Raw genomic sequence first — 8346 nt, forward strand, 5'->3', positions numbered from 1 at the left:
CCGACCACTAATGTGCTCGGGGACTGTCCCAACCACTGCTCGGAGATCACTCTCCTTGGCTACATGTGATTTGTACTCACATACAGTTGAGAGACATTTATTTAGACCTTGCTACAAGGCTCATACTTTGCCTTCCAGCAAGCCCAGGGACTACATCGGTATGATGCACCTACCGGTGCATCTCGTATCGCCTGTACGACGATTGCATTCTTAACTTTAGTGGAAATTCTTTTTTAGACCCTGGCACCACATGCCTACATCACCTACTACTAGGCTCGGGGACTAAGTGGGCACACTTCACCTTGCGGTGAATGTGTTTGTTTTATCGACCCCTGTGCTTTGACTGATTGTAAGGATTACTATCGTGCTCGGGAACTATCCCAACCACTGCTCGGAGATCGTTCTCCTTGGCTACATGTGATTTGTACTCACATACAGTTGAGAGACATTTATTTAGACCTTACTACAAGGCTCGTACTTCGCCTTCCAGCAACCTCGAGGACTACATCGGTACGATGCACCTACCGGTGCATCTCGTATCGCCAGTATGACGATTGGTTTCTCAACTTAACTGGGAATTCTTTTTAGACCCTGGCACCACGTGCCTACGTCACCTACTACCAGGCTCGGGGACTAAGTGGGCACACTTCACCTTGCGGTGAACGTGTTTGTTTTTCGACCCCTACGTCTCTGATAATCAAGGATGCTACGCTTCAAGGTTCACTTACATTTCTTTTCAGAAATACAAGTGGGCACACTGCACAGGATGGAAATCTTTTTCTTTTTTCTTAAGAGCACCATACATTCTTTGGACAACCTACTTCTCCGGCGACAATGGTGGTCAGAGATGTCAAGGACTCAAGCCTTACTTGTCGGAGAAGGTTAAAATGGCGTGTCGCAGCATAATACATGGTGCTCGGGGACTAGCTGTGGGGGTATTAACCCCTATACCCTTACGGCTAGGCTTGGGCTGGGCCGGATCAGTGGGTCCGGTCCACCAAAAGATGACGCGTGACTCGGCCAACCTGTTCGGAGTCCCGCGCAAGGAGTCAAGGCAGATTTGGCGATCAAGCAAGATCCTGGTCGGTTAGAATAGGAATCCTTATCCGGCCACATATGGCAATTGTAACGGGCTAGGATTAGTTTCTAGATCTGTAACCTTGCCCCTCAGACTATATAAGGCGGACAGGGGACCCCTCTAAAAATCATCTCTCATTGACATACAGCAATACAATCAGACACAGGATGTAGGTATTACGCCTTCTTGGTGGCCGAACCTGGATAAAACCTCGTGTCTGTCTTGCGTCACCGTCTTGTTTGTGGCTTGCGCATCTGTCTGCCGACAATCTACTACCTTGGGCATACCCCTAGGTAGACTGCCGACCATATTTCGTCGACAACCTCCGGTCCTAGTGCCACCATGCAACGGAGAATCCCTCCTACTGTATATATCGGCCACCACCCAAGTGGTTAGCTCCGCTTTAGTAGTAGAGCGAGAGGAAGAGGGGCACGCCTTCAAGATGCAGCACCCTGTATATTTCATCAGTGAGGTGTTATCTGACTCCAAAACTCGCTACTCCCAAATCCAGAAACTCCTCTACACCATCCTCATCACCAAAAGGAAGCTATGCCACTACTTCAAGTCACACCCCGTGACAGTAGTGACGTCGTTCCCCCTCGGTGAGGTCGTCCGTAGCCATGACGCTACGGGAAGAACCGCAAAGTGGGCACTCGAGCTGATGGATCAGGGCATGTCTTATGCCCCCCGAACAGCGATCAAATCCTAGGTACTGGCTGACTTCATCGCAGAGTGGACCGAGGTCCAGATGCCACCAGTAGCTGTCGATCAAGAGTACTAGACAATGTACTTCGACAGATCGCTGATGAAGAAGGGCGCTGAGGCAAGACTAGTTTTTGTATCTCCCCTCGGGGTCCACATGAGGTACATGGTTCGGCTCCATTTCCCCTCATCAAACAATACTGCAGAATACGAAGCGCTCGTCAATGGCCTACGAATCGCCATCGAGCTAGGCATCCGACACCTCAACGTCAGGGGCGACTCTCAGTTGGTCGTCAACCAGGTCATGAAAGAGTCATGCTGCCACGACGCCAAGATGGAGGCGTACTGTCAAGAAGTCCGATGGCTGGAGGACAAATTCGACAGCCTCGAACTCAATCACATCCCAAGGTGCCTCAACAAAGCAGTTGACACACTTGCAAAAGCAGCGTCCGGCCGAGAGCTAGTCCCGACAGGTGTCTTTACCAGCGATCAACACAAACCCTCGGTATGCTACACAGGGTCGGAACGAGCTGACGATGGCCCATCTAGTCCGACCCCAGGGGCCGATCCACCAACTGCTCCACCTGACCCCGAGGTCATGGAGCTTGAAGAGGACCCAGCAGTGGAGTTCGACCCTCCCGATGACTGGAGAACGCTTTACCTTGACTACCTCCTCCACGACATACTACCGGCAGACAAGATGGCCGCCTGATGGCTCGCACGACGCGCCAAGACCTTCGTTCTTGTAGAGGGCGAACTCTACAAACGGAGTCACATTGGGATTCTGCAACTCTGTATCCCTGGTGAACAGGGAAAACTCCTGCTGGGTGACATCCATGGTGGAGTCTGCGGTCATCATGCCGCACCAAGAGCCTTGGTTGGGAAGGCATTCCGACGAGGTTTCTACTGGCCCACCGCAGTAGCCGATGCCGAGCAAATTGTACATACCTGCGAAGGGTGCCAGTACTATGCTCGGCAAACACACCTCCCGGTCCAGGCTCTCTAGATGATTCCCATCACATTGCCCTTCGTGGTCTGGGGACTCGACCTGGTTGGACCACTCAAAAAGGTGCCCAGGGGCTTCACCCACCTACTTGTCACCATAGACAAGTTTACAAAATGGATTGAAGCTCGACCAATATCCACGATCAAATCTGAGCAAGCTATGCTATTCTTCCTCGACATCATCCATCGCTTTGGAGTACCGAACTCCATCATCACAGACAACGGCACGCAGTTCACCGATAGGAAATTCATTCGATTCTGTCATGAACAACACATCCGAATTGATTGGGCAGCTGTCGCACACCCCCGGATGAATGGGTAGGTCGAGCGTGCAAACGGCATGCTCCTTCAAGGCCTCAAACCTAGAATTTTGAACCGGTTGAACAAGTTCGGCGTGCGCTGGCTCGCTGAGCTCTCGGCCATGCTTTGGAGCCTAAGGACAACTCCTAGCCGGGCCACCGGCTACACACCTTTCTTCATGGTCTATGGTTCCGAGGCCGTTCTTCCAACGAACCTTGACTATGGAGCACCAAAAATCAGAGCATACAACGAACAGGGGGCTGAGGCATCCCACCAAGATGCCATGGACCAGCTAGAAGAAGCCCACGACGTCGCCCTCCTCCGTTCGGCTAAGTACCAACAGGCGTTGCGACAGTACCACAGCCGACGGGTGTGGGGTCGAGCCTTCAACGTCGGAGACCTCATCCTCTGTCTTGTGCAGAGCAACAAGGACCGTCACAAACTCTCCCCGCCCTGGGAAGGGCCCTACGTCATCGCGGAAGTACTTCGCCCAGGCGCCTACTGGTTGAAAACCATCAACGGCGAGGTCTTCACCAATGCCTGGAACATTGAGCAGCTACGTCATTTTTACCCTTAAAATAAGCGTATACTCTTCCTTATCAGTTCTTGTCATAACAAAACCCCGATCCTTAGTGACTTCCGACCCCTGCAAACCACAAGGGGTCAGACCTCACTCGGGGGCTGGCATGTGATCGTAACATGTGACATATGTAATACAAGTATTACGCTTGCAAAAACCTCCTGTGTTATATTTACAAACATTCTTTAAGTTTTTCCATTCGTCTCATAAACAAGTCCTAAGGGCTAAGATTTTGGAAACCAATTCTGAATACAACTGGTAGGACTGCGGGACACCCACGCCCCAGCGGCTGCAACCTCTTTGCTCACCAGCTCAATCAGAATTAGTTCGCCCATGTTCCTAGCTTCTTATGACTTGACCGTGAGAAGGGTCGGAAAGCACTAAAATCATCTTGAACGATGTCTGTCGCGTGGACGGGCGCAACAACCAAAGCCCAGTATGCGCTCAGTCTGAATTTGAAAAGTAAAAAGGTGCTGTCATGGGTCGAGTGCTCACCTGAAAGACTTCGAATGTGTCCATGCTCTCGGAATGATCATCGAGCAAGAAAAGAGCCGATGTCGAGTCCCGAGCGGCCATCCACTGAAGCGGCGGCTCCCCCCGCGCGGGAGAGCGGCTTCCTCCCAACAAAGGGGCCAGGGGCGACTCCCTCCTGACCCTATGCGGCACCACCGCCGTGCTCAAGGACCCTCCGACTGGACCCTCCTCCATCTGGGCCGCTTCGAGCGCCACGGGCGGATCCACCCGGGCCCCCGGTAGCGCGGATTGCACTACGCCCTCGAGCGCCAGCGCGGCCGTGCCCGGCTGATCCTGGCTTGGCGTGGTCACAACCACCTCCACCAGTGGTATGCGGCCCTCGGCCGGCTGTACCACGTCCACCATGGAGGAAGCCGCCCGCTCAGTAACCTCCGCGGGCGTGGGCGCCACCACAAACGCCGTCAGGTTGGCCAACGCAGATCCAACGTCGGCACCACTCCTGCCCGAAATAGGGGTGACGCCAGGCGACACCATCTGTCCCACTTGAATGGTGAGACTCTTCTTGGGCGCCAGCCCCAGGGGATGACCCGTCCGCAAGAACCTACACAAAGGTAATAGCCATTAGATCAAAATAGAAATGGAAAAAGGATGAAAACAGGGGAATCAGTAGCTCACGTTGATGTCCTCGGTCGGCGGAAGCATTTTGGGGACAGATCCCCAGATCCCTGCCCCGACTCATCTGGGCAGGACCGTTTCGAGCCTACCCCCTGCTCCAGGGCAGGGGCCTCACCTCGTGGGGCGCGGCACCAGAGCCGCTCCCTTCCATCGTCTCATGGGGCGTGGCACCAGAGCCACTCCCCTCCCCCGTCACTTCAGGGTTGGCAGCGGCAGGCCCGCTTTCCTCCATCCACCGGTCCTCGGTCGGCACGCCGTGCGAAGCGGCGGACTCGCCGGCCTCCACCAACCACACCGATTCACTTCCCTCTGCGTGGAACGGGAAGGGTCCCTGCATGGACAGGTGGCCACTTGTCAGCGTGTCCTCGTCCTCCAGGACGTCCCAATGCACACCGACGGCTACCTCGTCGTCATCGTCACAATCGTCATCCTCACTACTCATGTCCTCTCCCTGATCCCGTGCCTCCTGCTTCAGTCATTTCGCCTTCTTCATCTCCTCCCTTGCCTTCTTGTCCCGCTCGGCCACGAGTCGATTCGCCGCCGCCACGGCCTTGTCCTTCGACAGCGGAATCGGACTATCCTTGAAGACTAGCCCCCTCGGCTGGTCCCAACGCCACAAAAGCAAGTATTAAAAAATGGAGATTCAGCAAAAAGAAAAGAGCACGGGAGAAGAGGGCTTACGAATTCAAAGAACCCAGGTTCTGGCCGCATTGGGGGATGTCTGGGCACCAGATACACAATGTCGAGGACGCTGCCTGTGGAATCCTTCATCGGCTCCATCGCCTCCTTAACACGCTGTGTCACTTCTGAGAAAGGGAGCACCTCGTCAACGAGCACCGTCCCCTCGAATGACATCTCAGGCATCATCCGATGCAGGGGAAGCACGTGCGCCATCAGCAGCGCCACCCTCCTCGCATGATAGGCGCCGATAATCCCGGGCATCATCCGATGTAGGGGAAGCACGTGCGCCATCAGGGTCGGAAAGCACTAAAATCATTTCTACAAAAAAGAGAAAGATAAAAATTGCTTGACATAAGCAAAAGATGTAAATTTGTTCATTTTTTGCACAAATTCGTCACTTACAAAGTGATTTCATTACAAAAAGGAATAATATACTTAGGACTATTTACTTGGGGGCTTCCCCACAAAGTTATTCAATTACAGTCTCTGCTTAGCTTTACTACAAGTACTACTGCGGTCACCGCGCCATGCTCTCCATCAGCAACGTCCGAGGCATGTACACGGGCCAGCTCGTCCACTGCGGTCGCCGCGCCACGCTTTCCATCGGCAACGCACGGGGCGTATACACGGGCCAGTTCATCTACTACGGCCGCCGCGTCACGCTCTCCATCGGTGACGCCCGGGGCGTGTACATAGGCCAGTTCGTCTACTGCGGCCGCCGCGTCACACTCTCCATCGGCGACGCCCGGGGCGTGTACACAGGCCAGTTCATCTACTGTGTCCGCCGCGTCACGCTCTCCATCGGCGACGCCTGGGGCGTGTACACAGGCCAGCTCATCTACTGCAGCCGCCGCGCCACGCTCTCCATCGGTGACATCCCACCACTTCACAGGATCCTCAAAGGCGCCGTCATCTACAACGCCTCCGCCAGGGCATCTGGGGACTACACCATCATCGTCAGCCGCAACCCGACTGCAACGCCTCTGCCGGGGCGTCCGGGGACTACGCCATCGGCGTCAGCCGCAACCCCGACAGCGACGCCTCCGCCAGGGCGTCCAGGGACTACGCCATCGTCACCAGCCACCACCCTGACAATGGCGTAAAGGTAGGAAACGCCTCCTGCCAAAGGAGGAGCACAACGAACGACGGCACAGTCGACGACGTATGGCACCCACCGGTGCCTCTTCTCCTTCGGCAGGAGCGACTCCTCGACAAGGGCGGCACGCACCATCTCATCTACGCTGGATAACCTCCGGCTCGACATCATGCTCCAGATTCACGAGCGAATTTGTGAGTTTTCTCTCTCTGCCATTACTCTTCCTCACTCAGGAACCGCCGTGATGTATGGACACATTCGGCGGAAAGGAAGAAGAAGGAGAAATAGCGGCTCAGAGATAGAAGAGAAGGTGGGATGAGAACTCCCCTCTCCCTCCCTATTTAAAGAGGAGGCGTTGTTGCTAAGGAAAGGCGAAAGGTTGGACGAAAAACCCTCTCTCTTTCCCTCTTTAAATACGGAATCAATGCTGATTGACACCTGAGGGGACGCACCGGAACTGACGGGACACGCCCCGGTCGACAAGGCGTCCCCCCTTGGTCAAACTGAACATTGCCTGGGTATGGCCCGCCACTGACCTGCTCCAGACGTGGCAATTAAGGCGCCCACATAGGCAGACAACCCTTCGCATCCCCATGTAAGACCACGGGACGATCCGACGATAGGACCTTTTGGATCTCCTGGGCCGGCCATTTGGCCCAGAAGAGACGACGAACGAACGTCCAAAGAAAGATAAGCATCTTTGCCTTCTTACTTTACGCGTTAAAATTCATTCTCGAGCTTCCAACCCCGTCAAACGGCGGGAACACGAACATCACTCGGGGGCTGCCGAGGATGTCTACCAATCTAGACATCCTCCTCACCCGACCCCCTCCATATGCTTGAAACTAAGGATGCAAAATATGGGCATAAAACTTTGAGTAAAACTGGACGAACTAGCAGACCCTACGCCTCGGTAGCTACGGTGTTTCTGTTCGCTAGAAAAATCATGCTCAACACCCCTTGCGTCTCCAGCTTCGATGTCTGCCTTCTCAAGAAGGGTTCAGAGGGGTCCGCCTATAGAATCTCCCCCAAAGGAGAAGCTGTTAGGTTGCCCAAGTTAATTAAATGGCTCGGACCACCACCGAGATACAAAAAACAAAGAATAGCGATTCTTATGCAGGTTACTCCAACCTCATCGCGAACATCAGGGTCCGAACCCCGCACGAACACATCTGGTAGGAGCTTTTCGTCACTCATACCGCTAGGGTAATGTTACCGACCCCGCCTTCATTTCGATTATATTATACATATGCAAAACATCCCAACGCTTTGTGTCGCATCACGAAACAGCCGTCACCTCATTCGATATAGGCGACCACAGGCCGAGGTTCGAAGGTCGGCCCGCAAAGGGCTCGAGGCCACCTCATGCCGAGCAGAGCCAGGGAGAAATAACTGAGACAAGCCCCAGCGGCCCTGCCCGACCCCGCTCAGAAGCGGACAGGGACGTCTCGACCTTTTCTCGTTTGATTCTAACCCCGAGCCAAACCCACAAAATCTCCATCGAGGAGAGGCCATCGGGTCGCCTGAGCCTATCGAACGGCTCGGGCATCTGCTGGGAGGCGGGTTAAGAAGTTGTGGAGTGCCACCAGAGGGCTCTGCCGACCCCATCAGCAAATGATGGACCCGGATTCCACACGAACGTACCTGTTAGTGAGCTCATTGAGCGCGATACTCGAGCCGTCGAGGCAAGTGTCGTTTACTCAGCCCCTCCGATAGCGAAAATCGAGGACGGGGTAACACGCAAATTACGACCGA

This window comes from Miscanthus floridulus, chromosome 7, assembly GCF_019320115.1.
Source record: "Miscanthus floridulus cultivar M001 chromosome 7, ASM1932011v1, whole genome shotgun sequence".
Classification (NCBI taxonomy): Eukaryota; Viridiplantae; Streptophyta; class Magnoliopsida; order Poales; family Poaceae; genus Miscanthus; species Miscanthus floridulus.